General features: G+C 28.5%; 1 long non-coding RNA gene and 1 pseudogene across 1 annotated transcript; both read right to left on the reverse strand.

Annotated features, from left to right (window-relative positions):
* Positions 1 to 651: 651 nt before the first annotated feature.
* Positions 652 to 19,997, reverse strand: LOC124436657. Its single transcript, XR_006945419.1, has 2 exons — positions 19,798 to 19,997; positions 652 to 785 (listed from the first exon to the last, which is right to left on the reverse strand). It is a non-coding gene; the product is annotated as an uncharacterized LOC124436657 (long non-coding RNA).
* Positions 19,037 to 19,710, reverse strand: LOC124436656 (annotated as a pseudogene).

Consider the following 19,997-nt stretch of genomic DNA (forward strand, 5'->3'; position numbering starts at 1 on the left):
CTTGACCAACATGCTTCGGCTTATTTACCCGCTTGTCGATCGCACACTTATTACAATAACCCACGCTCACTTGAGCCATCCATCTAAATGTTTCTTCATCTAATTCTGCCACGCAGCATACATTACAAATGAGAAGGTTAAAAGTTATACAACGATATTTTGTTGGCTCATTACAAACAAAATAATCTGCATCCGCCATATTGTTTCATGATTATTTTTGATGAATTGCCGCCATGAAATAGAACTCTGTCTATGATTGGTTGAAATATTTTTATATAATTAATGGCATTTAATTCAATGCGACTGTAGTTCATCGTCTATTTCTAAAACGCATTTGTGTCGCATAATGCGTCAATCTCCGACGAATCTAATTCACTTTGTCGAATTTAATTTATGAGATGTAAGTTTCCAAGTTATACGTCGCAGTATCGTCCAATAAAATTGCGTTGTTTGAATTCGTGTGAATTAGATTCGTCCGTATAGCGGAGGCCTTATTGCACTGCTTACCTTTAGCAGGGCATTTCCTTTTAAGTAAAGGTGTCCACACATTCCACATTGATCACCTGATTGCTTCCGGCGATTGTCTGCGCTCTTGCCACCTTTTTGATTTTGGCCCTGTTCACACGATACCGGATTCGTCTTGTACCGGATATAGAGTCCTTAAGTGGTGACGTCACGTTTCCATGGTGCTAAAAATCTCAGTTCCAAACAAGCGCCCATTCGATTCAAAATGGAGACATTATCCATCGCTTCGCTTTTTTCTTTCTTCTCAGAAGAAAAGAAATCTATAAAAAAGCGGGAAAACCACTTAAGTCAAATCAAATTGAAGCATTTACTTACCAGCAGAGTGTTTTACGAGGAGAAGTACACGCAAGAATGAAAGAAAAGGTTTATAAAGTGACGGTGAATGCCAAATGTAAAGATTAAGTTTGACACTGTTTTTGTTGCCCAAATGAACACGAGGGCGTGATTTTCTCTTGTAGTGAAATAAAAAAAGGCTTTTTAATGAACGATTTGTTTTTAAAAATAATGATACTCTTCGGTTTTCATTCCTCAAATTGACCTACCACTACTAGTTTGGTGTGAGGGAGTTGTGGTAACAGGCTATACATATATTTGCATTTTTATTAATAAACACAAGAATAACATGGTATTTAAAGACGTGGAAATATGGTACATCATTTAATGTTGTTTTCCTGAGGGGAAGGGAAATTAGTAGTATAGTACATGGGGGTAGGGGATCACAAAAAGTTCACTTTTTGTTATCCCATACGCCCCATGTACTATACTATATATAACCTTGGGTAAAAACTATCTTTATAACAGCTTAAAATAAGACCATTGTTCAAAGACGTCCCTCTGGTAAAAAGGTCATGTAAAAAAGCTGCGTAAAAAATTGTTTGTTTCAATATAGTAGTAAAAAGTGTCTTTATAACAGCGCAATATAAGGCCATGTTTCAAAGGCGTCCCTCAGTAAAAGGCCATGTAAAAAAGCTGCGTAAAAACAATTGTTTCAAAGGGGGGTAAAAATCTCGACGTTACAATCTATTGTTTAAAAATATGGAATCTATATGTTTTTGAAATATATAGGTGCGTTTAAATTTTAAAAACAGTCTTTACAAATAAATGTTAAAGAAGCATCGTTTCGGAGGAAATTCGGCAGCGCAGAGCACAAAGTGCTCGAGCAGGGGAATGGAATTTCCGAGAATTCTGCAACCCAGGTGGGGAAAATTTTCACGAAGTGAAAATTCGGGGTTCTTCCATAGATTCGATGAATATTCGAAGAATATTCGAGAATAACAGAGGCTTAAAAATGCTCTTCAAAAAACCGTCTTTAATAATCAAGTGTTAATAATCAAGTGTTAATAAAGCATCTTTTTAAATAGTTGTTAGGGTCGAAGAATTTCAGGCAACTAAGCCTGAAATTTTGAGCGCAACAATGTCATAGATGCTCTTTACAAAATATGGAATCTATATGTTTTATATAATTTTTGTTAAAAGTGTTTTTACTAACTGTTTCAGGATTTTGAATTTTTTTGTATATCGCTTTTGTATTAATTACTTGTTACAAACAGTTATGTGATATGTAGTCAAACATGAGGAACAGGTATGTATGATATTACTCTAACAGAGGCCTACGCTACATGCTTACTAAACATTATAACTGTTTGTTAATATTTAGTTATTTGAATTGATAAGATAATGACCATAAGCATAACTTTTACATCCATTAGCTAATATGTATCGTTTATCATCAAAACAGCTGAGTGATACTTTATTAATCTCATAACTAATAAGTTGATGGTTCACACTTCTGATAGTTTTCATTGTATGATGTATTTGTTTCTTTTCAAATAGTGTTTGTTTATAGTCTTCATGTTTTATTTCGTTTTTAATAATATTTTTCTTAATTACTTTAGCTTTTTTATCTTCTTTATTATTATCTTTAATATAACTATACATCTTGCTTCTTAAACCAATGAATTCTTTAATTACTATTCCAGCGGTTTCGTCTTTCATTTTACCAATAATCTTTTTATTAGTCTTATCATGATATTGTGAATTTTCTGGGTAATCACTAAAATCAAATTTATCTTTATCAGACCAAAAATCTTTATAAGCATCTTCAGTTTCTATTTCATAACAGAGAGAATCGGTATCAGTGAATAATAATTTAGCTTTATCACCATACCGCTTTTTGATATAGTTGTAATGAAAATCATACATCAACGTTTTACTCAAATCTAATATACACATACCCACATATGCCGGTCTGTTAAGGGTTAGTGTTTCTTTGATCTTATGCACAGCTACAAGGTTCTCGTTGAAAATTTTACTACTTACATAAGTAGGTTTTGAAGCTAATTTTAATAATTTATTTTTATTAGTTACTAGTCTAACATCTACTCTTTTTCGTAAGTTTTCCATTGTCTTACCAAAAACACTGTTATTCATAAGTTTGAAGAAGTCTTTTTCAAAAGAATTTTTTGCAATAGTTCTTTTTTGAGTATTAAAATCTATGTATTTTTTCAACCAAGGAGATTGATTAAATTCAAGTACTCTATGTACTTTTTTCAATTTTAACCCGAGATCTAAGTATAATTGAAGATTTCTATAATGTAGCACATACTTCTCTTTATTTTGTAATGTAGGTATTAATTTTGAAACTAAACCTGTTGATATATTGTAATTAGAAGCAATTGTCTTACAATATTTTGACAGCATTTCACTAGTTACTTTAACTTTTTCTGGTGCAACAGGATAATCGTTATGTAAAGTATGTAGTTCTTTAGTGTATTCTAAATCAACTTCTAAAATTAGACCTTTTTTATTATCTTCTTTATATGTGGCTAAATTTATGTTGTTAATCTGTTTATCAGTTAACCATTTGAAACCACATGTAGGTAGGTATTGTGACATAGCCCTTCCATATAAATTGTTTGCATCTAAATACATTATATATTTTGAGGGTTTATTCTTATCAAATGTTTCCATATACTTGTTATTAGCCTTACCATATCGATTAGCAATATAACTAACGCCTCCTCTCATACCCTTTTCAATGAATTGAAACATGTCAATATCAGTCATTAGTTCTACTTTAATATCTGTCATTTTAAGCATAGCATCCCAAGACAACCCGGGTGATGTAAAGTAATGACATGGGTCTAAATTATAGTATTCTAAGCATGTTTTTCGAAAGTTTTCGAATACATCAGCTAATAATAAAACGTCTGATTTCAGATACAGGTCGTGATAATCACCCATGTTTTTGAGATTGAATGTATTCCAAACATTTTGAGCATGCTTATAAGAATCATCTGATATATTCTCATTAGTAAGAATACTATAAAAGTCTTTTTTTGAAGGCAACCCCTCATCAAACTTTTCAAAACTATCCATATAATCATATGGGTATATACCCTTTTTAGTCATTAAATTAAGTTTTTCACCTTTAACTGATTATAGGTGTATTTAAATGATTCTTTAGGTAGGTTATTAACAAGCTTATCAAGACTAGAACTCATAAATTGAAAACTATCAAGAAATGTGAGATGATTACCTAGCATGAAAGCCATATATTTTTCCATGTTATTAGGTATACAATTTATATTCATTTCAATTTTCTCACCTTTTTTGTTTTTGTATGTATGCTTCTTAACAATAGCTCCGATTTCTTGCATAATAAAATGTGAATCATACAATCTTAAATTATGAAATATTACTGGGATTTTTAATTTATCAGAGTCTATTCTAAGTTTTAAATTACAATCTTGATGTGCCGAGCCTCTGTATTTGCCAGTGATATGACAATGGTCTCGAACTCGAATATCTTTCTTAGTATATTTTTTGTTACAGATATGACATTCATCAGCTTTTTTAAATTCTTCTTCATCATCAGAGGTCATTTTTAATGGTTTATTAAAGTGGTTTTTCATAATATTTTTACAATATTTAACTTCTTTTAACATAGCTTCCATAAATTTGTAAACAGCCTTTTCACCTCTATATAGTTGAATTGGTTTAGTGAATTTATCATCATAACAACAAACAATTTTGTATCCATAGCCACAGTCAGTATGCTTCTGATAGGCTTCTGTATATGATTTTTTATTATTTTGATTACAACTAGATATCTTTTCTGTAATAGCCTCAAAGTCAGCATATATGACAAATGGTACTGGTTGCTGTTTATGATAGTTGTTGAATTTAAGTATTTTGTTATTTTTATCAGGCATTCTTATTGATTGTATACCATTTATTAATATACAGTTTTCTATATGGTTATTTAATATTTTTTCAGAACTAAAACATTGAAGACATCTCATACAAAAATTTTTTCTTTCTTTATGTTTAGTTTGGTTGTACATAAATGCATTAAAATTTTTTATTAGAATATAATGTTTGTTTTCATTATCAGTTATTAATAGTAGTTCCATATGGTCTTCAAATTGTTCTTTTGATATGAATAATGGATATGGTTGTTTATCTTCATATCCGAAAACGTTAATGTTAATTCTGTTTTGCTTTTCGATTTTATTAAATTGTTTAATATTTACTGGAAATTCAATCCCAGAGTAGTCTAATTTGTTAATATATTCCTTATCAGATTTTTTTATTCGTTGTGGGGTACTGTTTTGCGGATTTAAATATCGGATATGGCACCACATAAAACATTTACTGTCTTTATTTTTCATATTTATCAAACCCTTTTTAGAGTTTTTAAGTTCTTGGGGTAAATTAATGTATGAAGATCCTTGTAATGGTTTGTATTTAACAACATTAAGATAATGATTATCTATAAAGCGAATAACCCATCCAGAACCTTCTTGTGTAAATTTATCAATCTTGTTTAATATATTTTGTTTTGAAATTTGTAGTGATTCAGTAATATTCTCATTATTTGTAATTGTTAAAGCTGAGCAGTTAAAATAAGCAATTTTTGTTAAAACATTAGCATTACCATTAGATTTTATTTGAATTTTTTCAAATGTTACCTTAAGCGTTTCAACAAATTTTAATCCTTTAATTGTTGTTAATAATTCTTTGAGATAATATGTAAGATACTTTCTTGTGCTTTGCATTTGTATTAATGGTGCTTTATTGTTAATAATGCTTATTTCATATGACTTTGTATAACCTTTAAGAGCATTGTTTGTTTCTCTTATTTTAACTCTTGGTGTTTGTATTGTTTTTTTATTTTTATCTGATAGCATCTGTGTATTGTTCTCATACTCTTTAATCATCTCTTTTACACTCTTTCTTGGTTTTGGGATTGGTGTTAATGCTTTGATTAATTCGTTTTTTCTAAGTTTATAATAACCCTTAACTTTTTTTTCTTTGGCAATAACTTTTAACTGAGGTAAAGTCATTTGTTTGATATTGGATTGTGATAATACTTTTTGTACTGGTTTGGAAATTGAAGTATTATTAACTTCAACCCACGGCTTTTGATTTAATATTAAATTAATTAAATCGTCTTTAGTCAACTTTTGAAGTTCATCTTTATTCATATTAGGCATACTATATAAAATAGGTTTGTCTTTAAGTACCTTTCGATTTAAATAATCTCTATTCATATATATACTATATATTTTATTTTATTTTTTTAAACGCACTAATTTTAATTATAGAAATAAATCTATATTTAAAACTTTTATAAAAATAATTAAATTAATCTATTTAACAGTTTTTTTAAATATTTTGTAAATATTCTCTTAATTTAGAGTTTTTATTGTGTTGGGTAACATTCCTGGTTCAAGACCAAATACCATGGTATGAAACCCTTCTCATGTATCCATATCACTTTGTTTAATTTGCACGAATAACAGGATCATCTAAACTTTCTTGTACAGTAGTATCATAATAATAAAATAGTTCTTTTTATGATTATCAGTTTTAAATCTTAATAACCTTAAATTTTATTATGTTCAACTAATTTTAGACCATATTCAATTGCTTCAGATATTAAAGTATGTTTAAATGTTTCAAAATCTTTACATTTTCATATCCTGTAGAATCAGGTGGATAATGTAATAATTTTGTTGGTAAAGCATCAACTAGTATATATAAATCAAATTTACATAATAAATAATGGTCTAAAAGTCAAAACCCACCCAGGCCCGAAATGACATAATGATATTTTATTATTACTCATTTCAATGTTATTAATATCATCTTTTGTCTATAAGTCTTTTAAGTTTTTCTATTTTCTATCATATATAATTACTATATATTTATATATTTTTTTTAAAACGCACCTAAATTTTTGAATTTATTAGATGTTTTTTAGTTTGAAGATGTAACGTTTTATATGCTAAACTATATGTTATATTACATGAATCACAATACCATGGTTTTGAGAGCATATATGAAGTTCTATGTTGTTTGATTTGTTCTTTAGTATAAATTTTTGGTCTTCCTCGTATTTGTTTATCTGAACACATATATACTAATACTATATATTTTATTTTTTAAATAGTTATTTAATGCGTTTGAGACAAATTTTAATAATTCCATTAGCACTTGAATAATTACAATATTCATATAAATCAAATTTTATAACATAAACATCTGTATCTATATTGTTGATTTCATACTTAAAATAACAATCATCCCATCCATGATATTTATTAAACAGAGCTTTAGTGGTATGTGTAAACTGTGGTATATAAAAATCACTACTATTAGTATTTATATTAGATGGTTTAAATGTATTTAGTATAATCGGTTCATAATCAATATTCATTGAACACATTATATGTAAAATTTTTTTATATTTTTTATATTATATATATTTTTTTGAAAAAGATAACCATTCATTTGTATTCAATTCATAATATTTAGTTATATATCTATCAATATCGTCTTTATAATAAAGTTCGTACTTTAATGATTTAATATACATGTTTTTATCTTTCATAATTTCATCTAATAAATCTAAATTAATTTCATGTACTTTAAATTTATATACATCTTTGTTTTTTATAACTTTCACCATTCTATATAATTACTATATATATTATTTTTTAAGGTGCGTTTAAATTATCTTTTGTTTTATACAATGTTTTTTCAAAATCCTTCAAAACACCTTCTATATTAGAACTACTTTTTTTACAACATAGAATAAAATTTCTAATCTTTTTTAATAGATCTTTAAGATTCATATATAATAGTAAATTTTTTATTTCTTTGACTGGACCCATTTATTATAATAAGTACAGTTGATGTCTTTATCCCACTTAAGGATTTTATATACTTCACCAAATAATCTATCATCAAAAATCCTCTTTGTCTTACTATTTTTCATATCTTTAACATGGTTTTTTAATGGTATATTGCTCCTACTTGCTAAGCGTATAATATAATAATTATACATACAAACATTTTTTTTATTAATTAATTTATGCTTAATCATAGTACCAACAACTTTTATAAAATCATTTGTCAATTTCTCAACATATTCAAAAGTTACACACAATCTAATTTTATTATAAAACCATTTTTTCCTTGAGTGAACTGATCGTTGACATTTCCAAATCTCTGGTATCCATTCATTAACTACCTTATATAAGTGAATAATACCACAGTGTTTACAGACCATTTTATTGTTATCTGAAATAATTTCTTGATTTTTGCAACATAAGTATATCTCAGCAGATTTATTAATATAACTATCACATATCTTTTTATCACAAAAGCAACAATTTACGTAACCAAAAAACTCTTCTAACTCCTTATGAATTAATTTATTACAATACATATACTAATACTATATATTTTATTTTTTTAAGTAAGTTTATATAATAAATATCCAGATATAACACCAAGCCCTACCATTGTAATAGATTCATATTTTTTCATATTCTTCGATCTTTTATAAAAGTCATCTAACTGTGGTTCTTTATGAAATGTTAACCCGTTGTAATGTATTGTTTTTACTTTTCTAAGCGCATCTAAAGCTTTGTTTGTAAGTTCAATATCATTATCAGCATATTGAAGTTCTTGTCTTAACTGTTGTATTTTATCATGCTGCTTGATTTCATTTTCATAGAATGCCTCTTTAGCCTTAGATAGGTCCTCTAGAGCCTTATTGTGTCTTTTAATTTCCTCAGCATAACCGTTTTTATCAAGTTTATGAAATAAAAATGAAGATAGACTGAAACCTAAGCCATTCACAATAGATCCAAAAACTGTTCCAACCCCACTAGTAATAACACTTGTCATATATATTTATACAGATTTAAATGGATTTTCAGGGACCCATTTTTTGTTTTGAGCATATTTAACTAGCATTGTTGATGTCGTAATAGCAATAGCTAATTTTGAAAAATCTTTGATATTGTTTGTATCTGTTAATTTTTGACCAAATAGTTTTCTAGAAGCCATAGAAAGACCTACAGCAGTTGTTGTCACAAGCACTGCATCATAAACTTCAATCATAAGTTGTTTCTTATTCATAGTATTACTCATATATAATAGGAAATATTTTATTCAAATGAGTCTAAATTATATTTTTTATTTTTTTGTATCAAAACATGTTTTTCACTAGTTGTTTCTTCTCTTGCTTTATCGTTTGTTAATTTTTCCTGTCTCTTATCATTTTTCCTTGTATAATAGAGGCTAGCAATAGCGGTTATCACTCCAATAGTTCCAAATAAGAATCCGTAATTAATATTCCAGCTATTATCCTCAATTTTCTTTTTATTTTCTAATTCAATCCTATCCCGCATTTTTTTTTCTTTAGAAGCTTTCGATATAGCAGCTAAGCGTTTACCAGCTTCGACTCTAATAGGGTCTTTCTCTTTCTTAACTGTAGTAATTTTTAGATTTTCTTCAGACATGTTATATAATAATGTAGATTTTATTCATAGATAACTTATAGATAACTCACAGATAATTTTATAGATAACTTACAGATAACTCAAAGATCTTTATATTTTTCATTATATTTACTAATCATACCATCTATAGTAGTACAAAAGTCAATTATAATATCATCAACCACTTTTACGTCTGATAGAAAAATCACTTCATCATAAGGTAATCCTCTTAAATAAGATCTAATATTTATAAGTATTTTTTCATATGATGTATATGCAAATCTACACATTTCTAAGTTATTATTAATCTTACTCTTAACCATATAACCTTGAACTAAAGAACCTAGGCCACTCAGGGTGGCTATAACTATCGGGTTTACGGTTATACTACCAATAATACCAGCAGCCGAGACTAGAAAAATACTTCCCATGTTTAATGATAATCTAATTTTCTTTAATTTATTATACTTCCATTTATAACAGGTATACATCTTGTGATAGTACAAATACAACTTTTTCAGCTTTTCAAATTCCTCTTGACTCAACTCACTCGAAATATGATTAAAATCTATAACTTTTTTCATATTATATTATAAAACATATTTAACTAATATGAATGATAATAGCGTTGATATACCGAATAAAGTAATCATATCTGTTTGATGGGGATTATTTACTATCATTTTTGTATGTTTATATACTACTGGTTTTTTATGCACTTCATCTAGAGTATCTAGGTGTTGTGAGGGTGTATTATCTTGATGTACTTTTTAGTTCTTCCTTTTAACTCCATAATAATTTATTTTAGAATTAATACCGAATTTCATAGTTTTATTAGCTAATGTTAAAATATTATTATACCCATCAATCTTTTATCTAATATTATCATACGGCTGGGTATTAAAATCATACCAGGACTGATTGCCATATTTAAAATAACATTCGTGTCTTTTATACTTTTCTCATGTTAGATATCAATACAGTCGTATCATTCTGTACTATAGTATCCTTTAATAATTTCCTAAAACGTTTTGAGTTTGCATGCTCTTAGCTCCATGATTAACTATTGACCATCTTGTATTTGCTTGAGCTCCAAGAATTGTATAAACAAAACTTTCAATGCTCTCTTGCAAAAGAACTTTTCCGATTAATGTAATACCTTCAGAATGATATGCAATGAAGCTACTATAATCAGTAGTCGAATATTGAAAATTAACATAATACCCATCATTGTTTTATCAAATTTTAAAATACCTTTATAAGGTATATGCTTTTCAATTCCGTAAAGTCATATTTGTCTAATAACGATGGATGCTTCATAAATTTTCGGATCTGATAATACAAATGGTATTTAACAAGGCTTTGTATAATTCTACTTTTATCAAAATTTAAATGATTAAGCCCAATACCCATAAAAACTGGCAACATAAGCCCCACAAATCATAGCGTAGTAAGCTTCTTGTTTATAATTTAAATGATTTTTAATATTGTATCTTATACCAGTCGGCTGTTCTTTTTTACTTTTAATTTCACTTATCCACGTGGCTGTTATAGGTGGTAAACTACTCATAAAATAATCATTCTCTGTTACATACAATCTGAAATTACATATATCAACATTTACCGGCCTTTGAAATGTCTTTTTTACAATAAACTTTGAGGACCACCTATGTAACATATGATCAAATAATCCTGGTAATGACCTTCATCTCCATTAACAGCTGCTATGAGATTTGAAAACAAAGGCGTTTTAGTTGTTTCTAAATATATTTTTGGCCATGTTGGTACATTTTTAAATCATCATCGCCTAATTTTATAGCATTTTCTTCTATTTGCTTGTTTGACATATAATATAAGCTATGTTATATATGAAAAGTTCACTGTTTTATAGACGGAGATAGTAAAAAATTGACTTACAAGAAAGTATAGTAACATCTAACTATTCATATTTATATATCAAAAAGCTTATGTGTATTGGGAATATAAAAATGAAATTAAATAATACTTTAGCTTTTACAATAGGCGCAACAAAATATAATATAGATGCTGGTTACTGGACTTTTAAAATGCTTAAAACGTTTCTTGAGTCTGTTAACGTAAAGCTTGAGATGGTAGAAAACAACGGAACTTGTAAAATAACTAATAATAATGACGAGGTATTAGTATTGTCTGATACTCTTATTAAAATGTTAGGTTTTAATGATACCATAAAAACTATGAAAAAAGGTATCGTACAAAATGGTGTTTCTAAAGTGGATATAAACAGAGGATTAAACTATATTCAAATTTCTTCTAATATTGTAAATTCAAGTTATAATTATAACCCTGAAGGAAAAAAAGTAATATAGCTTTAACATTACCAGTAATAACAATTCAGTCGTTATTTGGTACTGTATACGAATACAACGATATTGAATCTAAAGTTACAATTATAAAAGAGCTTTTAACGAGCTAATATTTAATATATTAGATCAAGATGATAACCATGTGGATGTAGGTAGTATTCTACTTGAATGTTATCTTGAGTAAGTTAAATGGATGAAGACATTAAAATTGAGCAAAGTTTAAGAGATATTTATTATGATCCTAAAACAGGGTATCAAGCAGCAGAACGGTTGTATCAGAAAGCATTAGAAGAAGGTATAGATGTTAGTAGAAAACAGGTTAAAGAATGGTTAATATCTCAAGATACATATACTAGATATAAACCTATTATTAGAAGACATAAATTCAGACAAACAAGGGTAAACTATCTTAGTGAACAAATACAAATGGATTTAGTTGATATGGGTTCTTATAAGTATAAAAACAATGGTTATTATTGGATATTAACAGCTATTGAAATATTAAGTAGATATGCATTTGCTATCCTTGTTTATAGGAAAGACACAAATAATATGACAAAAGCTGTATCAAAACTATTAAGTCAATTTAAAGATAGATTTAATGATTACCCGAAACTAGCTCAATTTGATGATGGTAAAGAATTTTATAATGTAGGTGTAAAATCATTATTAGAGAAACATGGAATTAAGTACTTCTCTACTAAAAATGATAAAAAGGCCGCGATTGTCGAACGATTCAACAGAACGCTTAAAACATCTATGTGGAAATATTTTTACAGTAAAGGAACTTATAAATGGATTGATATATTGGATGATTTAGTATATAATTATAACAATACAAAACACAGTACAATCTTGATGAAGCCTAAAGATGTTAATAAAAAGAATGAAGATGAAGTATGGAATACATTATACGGTCATGAAGTTGCTTATTTACCATTACCTAAGATTAAAACTGGTGATATGGTTAGAATATCAAAGTATAAATCTATATTTACGAAAGGTTATGAAGCAAATTTTACAGAAGAGTTGTTTAAAGTTACAAAAGTTATTAGAGGAGATCCGAATTTATATGAGATAGAAGATTTAGAAGGAGAGCCTATAATTGGTAAATTTTATGAAGAGGAACTATCAGTTGTGAATAAGAAAGATGATGTTTATAGAGTTGAAAAGATATTAAAACGTAAGAAGGTTAAAGGTAAAAAGATGGTTTTAGTTAAATGGTTAGGTTATGATAATAAACATAACAGTTGGATTCCTGAAAGTGAAATACAAAATATAGAGTAATCTATATAATGGCAGAAGGAGGTTTTGATTATATTGAATTAGAAGATAATAAGCAAGAAGATAATAACGATGATAATGAAGATAATAACGATGATAATGAAGATTGGCAAAATTTTCAATTTATTGATGAAACATCATTTACCGACGATAATTATGGTGTAACAATAAGAAAAAAGACAAATAAAACTAATACTCTTCCTAATGTTCCTACTTCAACTCCGGTTTATACAAATATTAATAGACCTGAAAATGAAGTTTCTTTTGCTGTTGAACAGTTTATTACAAAAAATTATAAAAAAAAGTTTAGATTTAATCACCTAAAAGGTATGGCAGCTTCTGAAGGTATAGATTTCAGATTAAATCTAGATAGAACTGATATAAATAATATTACTTACAAACCATTAAATACAAGAAATAAACGAAGTAAAAAAGGTATAATTGTTTTGACACGTAATAATAATGGAATACTACAATATAATAAAAATAAAATTGCTAAAGAAGCTGTTAAACAATTTAAAAACGAAATTAAAAGAATTATTAATTTGCAAGATGAATTTATAAAAACTGAAGAGAGTATGCCTATGGTTGATTTAAATAATCAATATACAGATAATTTCAATCAAATAAGTAATGAAGAACTTAGAGAACATATAGGTGTAATGGCCCCCTCTGAAACTATTGATAAAAGAACACGACCACAATTCATAGAAGCACAAATAAATCACTTTACTGAAGAGCTAAACAAAACTATAGCTAAAATAGGTGAAATAGAAAATGAAAATAGTATTGACAACAATATTGATAAATTAACTAATTTGCACGAAAGGGCCGCAGAATTAGAAATTATAATTAAAGAAGAAGAAGATCAATTAGAGAAAGAGGATGTACGAGATAAACAAGAAGAAGACATTACTAAATTACAGCGGTTTAAAGAATGGGTTAAAGAAAATATCCCAGGATTATCAGCTTTAGCTATATCTGTGGCTGGTATAATTACAACCATTGTCATAGGAGCTAGAAAAGCAATCCTACAAGGTGCTCAAGCTACTAGTAAATTTTCTAAGGCTTTAGCAAATATAGGTAAAAAATTATGGCCAGTGTTAGGACCATTATTGAATATTATAGCTCAGGCTATATCTTGGGGAGCAAAAGGTTTAGCATGGTTAGCTTCTAATCTATGGATTTTATCTATTGCTGCTGCTTTGTTAATATATGATCAGTATAAACAAAGAAGAAAATAAAATATGTTTTAATATATATGAATAGATTGTTACAAGAAGAGCTTTTACCTGGTTATAAAAAGATTGCTATGACAAAAATTAAAGGTAACCGTACTTTTATAGTATAACCTTTAATCCTAATAGTCTTAAACCGAATGAACAAGTTTATATTAATATTCCAAAATTGAAAGCAAATAGTTGCTTAGTGCCTGGTTCACTTAATCTATCGTTTGATCTTAAAATCAGTAATACAAAAGTCACTTTCTAAATAATCTCAGTCAGATTTTACAACATAGACTACAAATTAAAGTGGCTGGGAAACCCTTTACGATTGTAGTGAACATAATGTTATAAGTGTATACAAAGACTTGTGGTTACCTAAAAGTGATCGACAAGGCCTTATTGAATATGGTATATGTACCAAAATTTAAGAAAACTCATTTCAAAGGATGACAGTGCTGCAACAAGTGGAAGTTCAGAAAAAGTAGCAGACAAATTAATGTATGATATTTATGGTACAAGACAGAAAATTAATATCGATAATATTCTTAAAGATCATGGTCTTTATTGCCCTTTCAATATGAATAATAACTTTCAATACATAATAACATTACCCCCAAGCGATCAAGTCCTTATCCCTCAAAGTGGTCAAACTATAGGTGATTATGAATTAGAAAATATTATGCTTGAATATGAAACTATTGAGAATCAAGAAATTGCTGATGAGGTGACAAATTTATATTCTATAGGAAGAAGTCTATTTTATGAACATATAACCCTCTTAAAAAAGGGAAAATGGGATAAGTCAAGTACATTACAAAATATTAATGTAAACGTCCCCCGCAAATCAATGAAAGGCATCGTATTGCTATTCACAGAAAATTCAGTTAGTGATAGTGAAAAATTCGAATTTCCACTAATAAACGAAGTTCGTTTGACTATTGAAGGAGTGCCTAATATGGTGTTTTCCCAAGGCATGAATAAAAGACAATTCTATGAAGAAGCAAGAAAATTTTTTGATCTAACTATCCCGGTAGATTGCTTCATGACAATTGAAAAATTCTATAAAGATAAATTCAGTTTAGTCATCGATTTACGCACCTTTCAAGAAAAAAATATTGCTGGTAACGGTAAACGAATCATTAATACTCAAAATGGTGTTTTACTAGAGATTAAAAAAAGTGCATATACAAAAGATTTAAACTGTTATATCTATGTTATTAGTGATGCTCTTGTTCAATTTGTAAACAATGATCTCCAAAGTATCCAATACTAGAATAACAAGTAATATATAAATGAACACACCCTTTAATATGATTATTGTAGGCATGACAAATTGTGGTAAAAGTCATCATCTCCTCACAATGTTAGAAGAAAACTTTAATAGACATTTTGATTATATTATTTTATTATGTCCGACTTTATCATATAATAAAACCTATCAAGAATGGAAATATATAAATGATTCTGATTTAATTAAAGTAGAATGTGACCAAGATCAGGTAGATATTGTTTTAAAATATGTTAGTGATGTATATAAAGGTACAAATAGTCTTATTATACTTGATGACTGTGCGAGTTGCTTAGATGTTAAAAATAGGACATCTGAATTAGTTCGTTTAGCATTCAGTTCTCGTCATTATAAGCTGTCTACTATTGTGGTTACACAGCAATTGACTAGTATTGCTAAACCTTATCGCGAAAATATAAGTTATTTAGTTACATTTTATAATACAAACCGCAATGATATGAAAAAAATATTTGATGATTATCTTTATGGTGTTGAGAAAGATGATATAGAAGAAATAACCAAAAAATTGAAAAATAATAAGTATGCACATTTAGAAATCAACTTGTATACCCATACCAATGGAAAATTGTTATTCCGCAATAAAACATGTGTTATATATATGCCAAAGCGTAAAGAGCCTGAAACAATTGATGATATAATTAATGAGATTGATTCCGCAAATGATACTATCAAAGATGCTGTATGTGATGATAATATACAAGATAAACCGCAAGAGGGTTTTAATAAAAGAGATCAACTACTTAAACTAGCTGAAGATGGTGATTTAGACAAGTCAGTTGCTTACATTAAAAAGCTAGTCAAAAATTATTGATAAATTATACACTGAATACGAGAAAAACGATTACAAAAGCTAATGAGTTTTTAACTGATTTAGTTATATCAAAATTTTCAGATATATTAAAAGGGTTTGATGCTATTGAAGATTCCAAAGAATTAACAAAACAGCTTAAATCAGACGACCTTTTAAAACGAGATGTGTACAGTTTAGTAGAAAAAGTATCACCAATCTTACCTTTTTTAGGGTTTTTATCTGGGGGTATAACAACTGTTAAACATGTTTACGAACATAAAAATAATAAACCGGATATAAAATCTAAGGAATAATATAAATGAGCTTATTTTATGGGCATGATAAAACAGATATTAATGTAAAATACAAGGATCTGTAGATAAAACACATCTATCAGATAATTATTATACTAAAACTCAAGCTGATGGTAAATTTAATGACTACTATACTAAAATACAAGCTGATAATAAATATGTTTTTGTTTCAAGATTAGCCAACTATTATACAAAGAATGAAACAAATGGTAAGTATGCTTTAAGTTCTAATTTAAATAAATATTATACAAAGATTGAAACAGATGGTAAGTATGCTTTAAATTCTAATTTAACTAACTATTATACTAAAACACAAGCTGATGGTAAGTATGTTTTGACTTCTAATTTAAATAACTATTATAATAAAACACAATCTGATGGTAAATTTAATGACTACTATACTAAAACACAAGCTGATGGTAAATATGCTTTGACTTCTAATTTAAATAACTATTATACTAAAACACAATCTGATGGTAAATTTAATGACTACTATACTAAAACACAAGCTGATGGTAAGTATGCTTTGACTTCTAATTTAAATAACTATTATAATAAAACTCAAGTTGATAATAAATTTAATGACCACTATTATAATAAAACTCAAGTTGATAATAAATTTAATGAACACTATACTAAAACTCAAATAGATGATATAGTAAAAAGTAAAATTGTAAACCATAGTAATCAATTAAATTACAACTCAAATGTTAGTGGCATACAAGATATTATAAATATCCTTTTTAACAATATTAAATTTATTGAATTTACACTTCTATTTATAAATACATCTGATAAATCTAAAACAATTCAATTAGATATTATGGTAGATAAGATTAATAAAAAATTTATCATTAAAATAACAAATGATAATGAAAAAAGATAGCTGATGCATTACTAGATTTATATTACGTATACTGTGTTGATGATGATTTAAACAATATTTCTATTATTCTTGAAACAAAAGTATCTACAGCTTCAATTAATTATAATGAATGGGCAAGAAAATGGAATAAAGCATTTAATGGATTATCAAAAATACAAGTTTATTCACAACATACATCTACATTGTCTATGTTATATAATGGTTATTCATCAAATTTCGGAGCTATTATACAAAATAATATTCTAGCAACTAAAAAATCTGTAAATGATGAAATTGAAAAATTAAAAAAATTTATTAAAGATAACTATCAATCTAAAACTAAAACTGAAGATGAAGAATAATCCTCATGTTTGACTACATATCACATAACTGTTTGTAACAAGTAATTAATACAAAAGCGATATACAAAAAAATTCAAAATCCTGAAACAGTTAGTAAAACACTTTTAACAAAAATTATATAAAACATATAGATTCCATATTTTGTAAAGAGCATCTATGACATTGTTGCGCTCAAAATTTCAGGCTTAGTTGCCTGAAATTCTTCGCCCCTAACAACTATTTAAAAAGATGCTTTATTAACACTTGATTATTAACACTTGATTATTAAAGACGGTTTTTTGAAGAGCATTTTTTAAGCCTCTGTTATTCTCGAATATTCTTCGAATATTCATCGAATCTATGGGGGAACCCCGAATTTTCACTTCGTAAAAATTTTCCCCACCTGGGTTCCAGAATTCTCGGAAATTCCATTCCCCTGCTCGAGCACTTTGTGCTCTGCGCTGCCGAATTTCCTCCGAAACGATGTTTTTTAACATTTATTTGTAAAGACTGTTTTTAAGATTTAAACGCACCTATATATTTCAAAAACATATAGATTCCATATTTTTAAACAATAGATTGTAACGTCGAGATTTTTACCCCCCTTTGAAACAATTGTTTTTTACGCAGCTTTTTTACATGGCCTTTTACTGAGGGACGCCTTTGAAACATGGCCTTATATTGCGCTGTTATAAAGACAATTTTTACTACTATATTGAAACAAACAATTTTTTACGCAGCTTTTTTACATGACCTTTTTACCAGAGGGACGTCTTTGAACAATGGTCTTATTTTAAGCTGTTATAAAGATAGTTTTTACCCAAGGTTATATGTAGTATAGTACATGGGGCGTATGGGATAACAAAAAGTGAACTTTTTGTGATCCCCTACCCCCATGTACTATACTACTGAAATTCCCATAGAAAAGTGATGGGATGCTCATGGGAAATGTTCAGAAAGACTCCTTAAGGGTAACTGTGGGCAGTACTTGCTTTTATTCTTCTCCCCAAAAACACATCCATTGTAAAACATATGTCAAAACTTCATTTAACTTCTGTTCTCCTAAACATGATAAAAGAATTCTCGTAGTGATCTAATTTGACACCCTATGTACACCCAGGCTGTACCAGATGATAAATATTGTAATCCCTAGGAGGTAAAATCATCCCTTTACTGTTATATCAGAATGCTCCCCCTCCCACCCCTCTAGCTGTATTTTCTTCTAAGTAAGCCTCAGTCTACAAATTATTTTATTTCTATTTGAACAACAATAATTATTAAAAAACTGTCCAATGTAGTCTTCAAGCATAAAACTACTCAAAAACCATATCTTCGCATCCCTCTTTGATGAGAGGAAATTGCAAATTTACAAGTGCTGCACATAATTGAAACAAAATGTAAGCATAGCAGTGCAAATACAAAGGAATGACGCCTAAAATTTTGAAGTCTTTCAACTTAGCATTGGCTCTTTCGACATGAATCCGGGCTTTAGCTATGGCTTTTGTTTTCTTGACCTCACTCTGTGAAAGTTCCATTATTCAGAAAAGGTGGAATATTGACACAGACACCAGGTGGTACAACATCCTGGATAAGGAAACCCTTGTCCGCCAGAATCATATCTCCAGCTGTCAAGTGATTAAGGAGTCCAGACTGTTGCACAATGGCCTTGTCTGAAATAGAACCTGGATACAGCCGACTGACATTAGTAATGACTCCATTTGGTGCAACACCAACTATTACCTTAAAGGAATTCATTCTTCTGTATGATAAATAGGTTGCATTTTGCTGTCTCATCAATCCCAGTGCAGCAACCTCAATATCTGTGCAGTCTATAACAATCCGACAGGATTCAAATTGCCTGAAAGAGGAGGGTGCAGAGATCTTGTTTTTTCCCGGGATGGAATCGACGTCATTAGGTCAAACAAAATTTCCCTTACAATCTCGCAATTCATCAAATGTTCACCGATTAAGGAATTCTTTTTGAATATCAGTTCACATACCTTATGAGTCGAATCCATCTCTTGTACTCGTCGTGGAAAAGCGAAGAACTTGCTAGTGTTGCCCTCCGACGTATGGCCACATGTAGGAGAAAAACAGTAAACCATTTTGCCCGTTTGACCCGCGTCCTTTACACTTCTTCGACGAAAGTTGATCCCTTGGATGACCCTTTAACCTTTCCTGTTTTTTTTTATTGTCTTTT

Source organism: Xenia sp. Carnegie-2017, unplaced genomic scaffold (assembly GCF_021976095.1).
Source record: "Xenia sp. Carnegie-2017 unplaced genomic scaffold, XeniaSp_v1 HiC_scaffold_16, whole genome shotgun sequence".
Classification (NCBI taxonomy): domain Eukaryota; kingdom Metazoa; phylum Cnidaria; class Anthozoa; order Malacalcyonacea; family Xeniidae; genus Xenia; species Xenia sp. Carnegie-2017.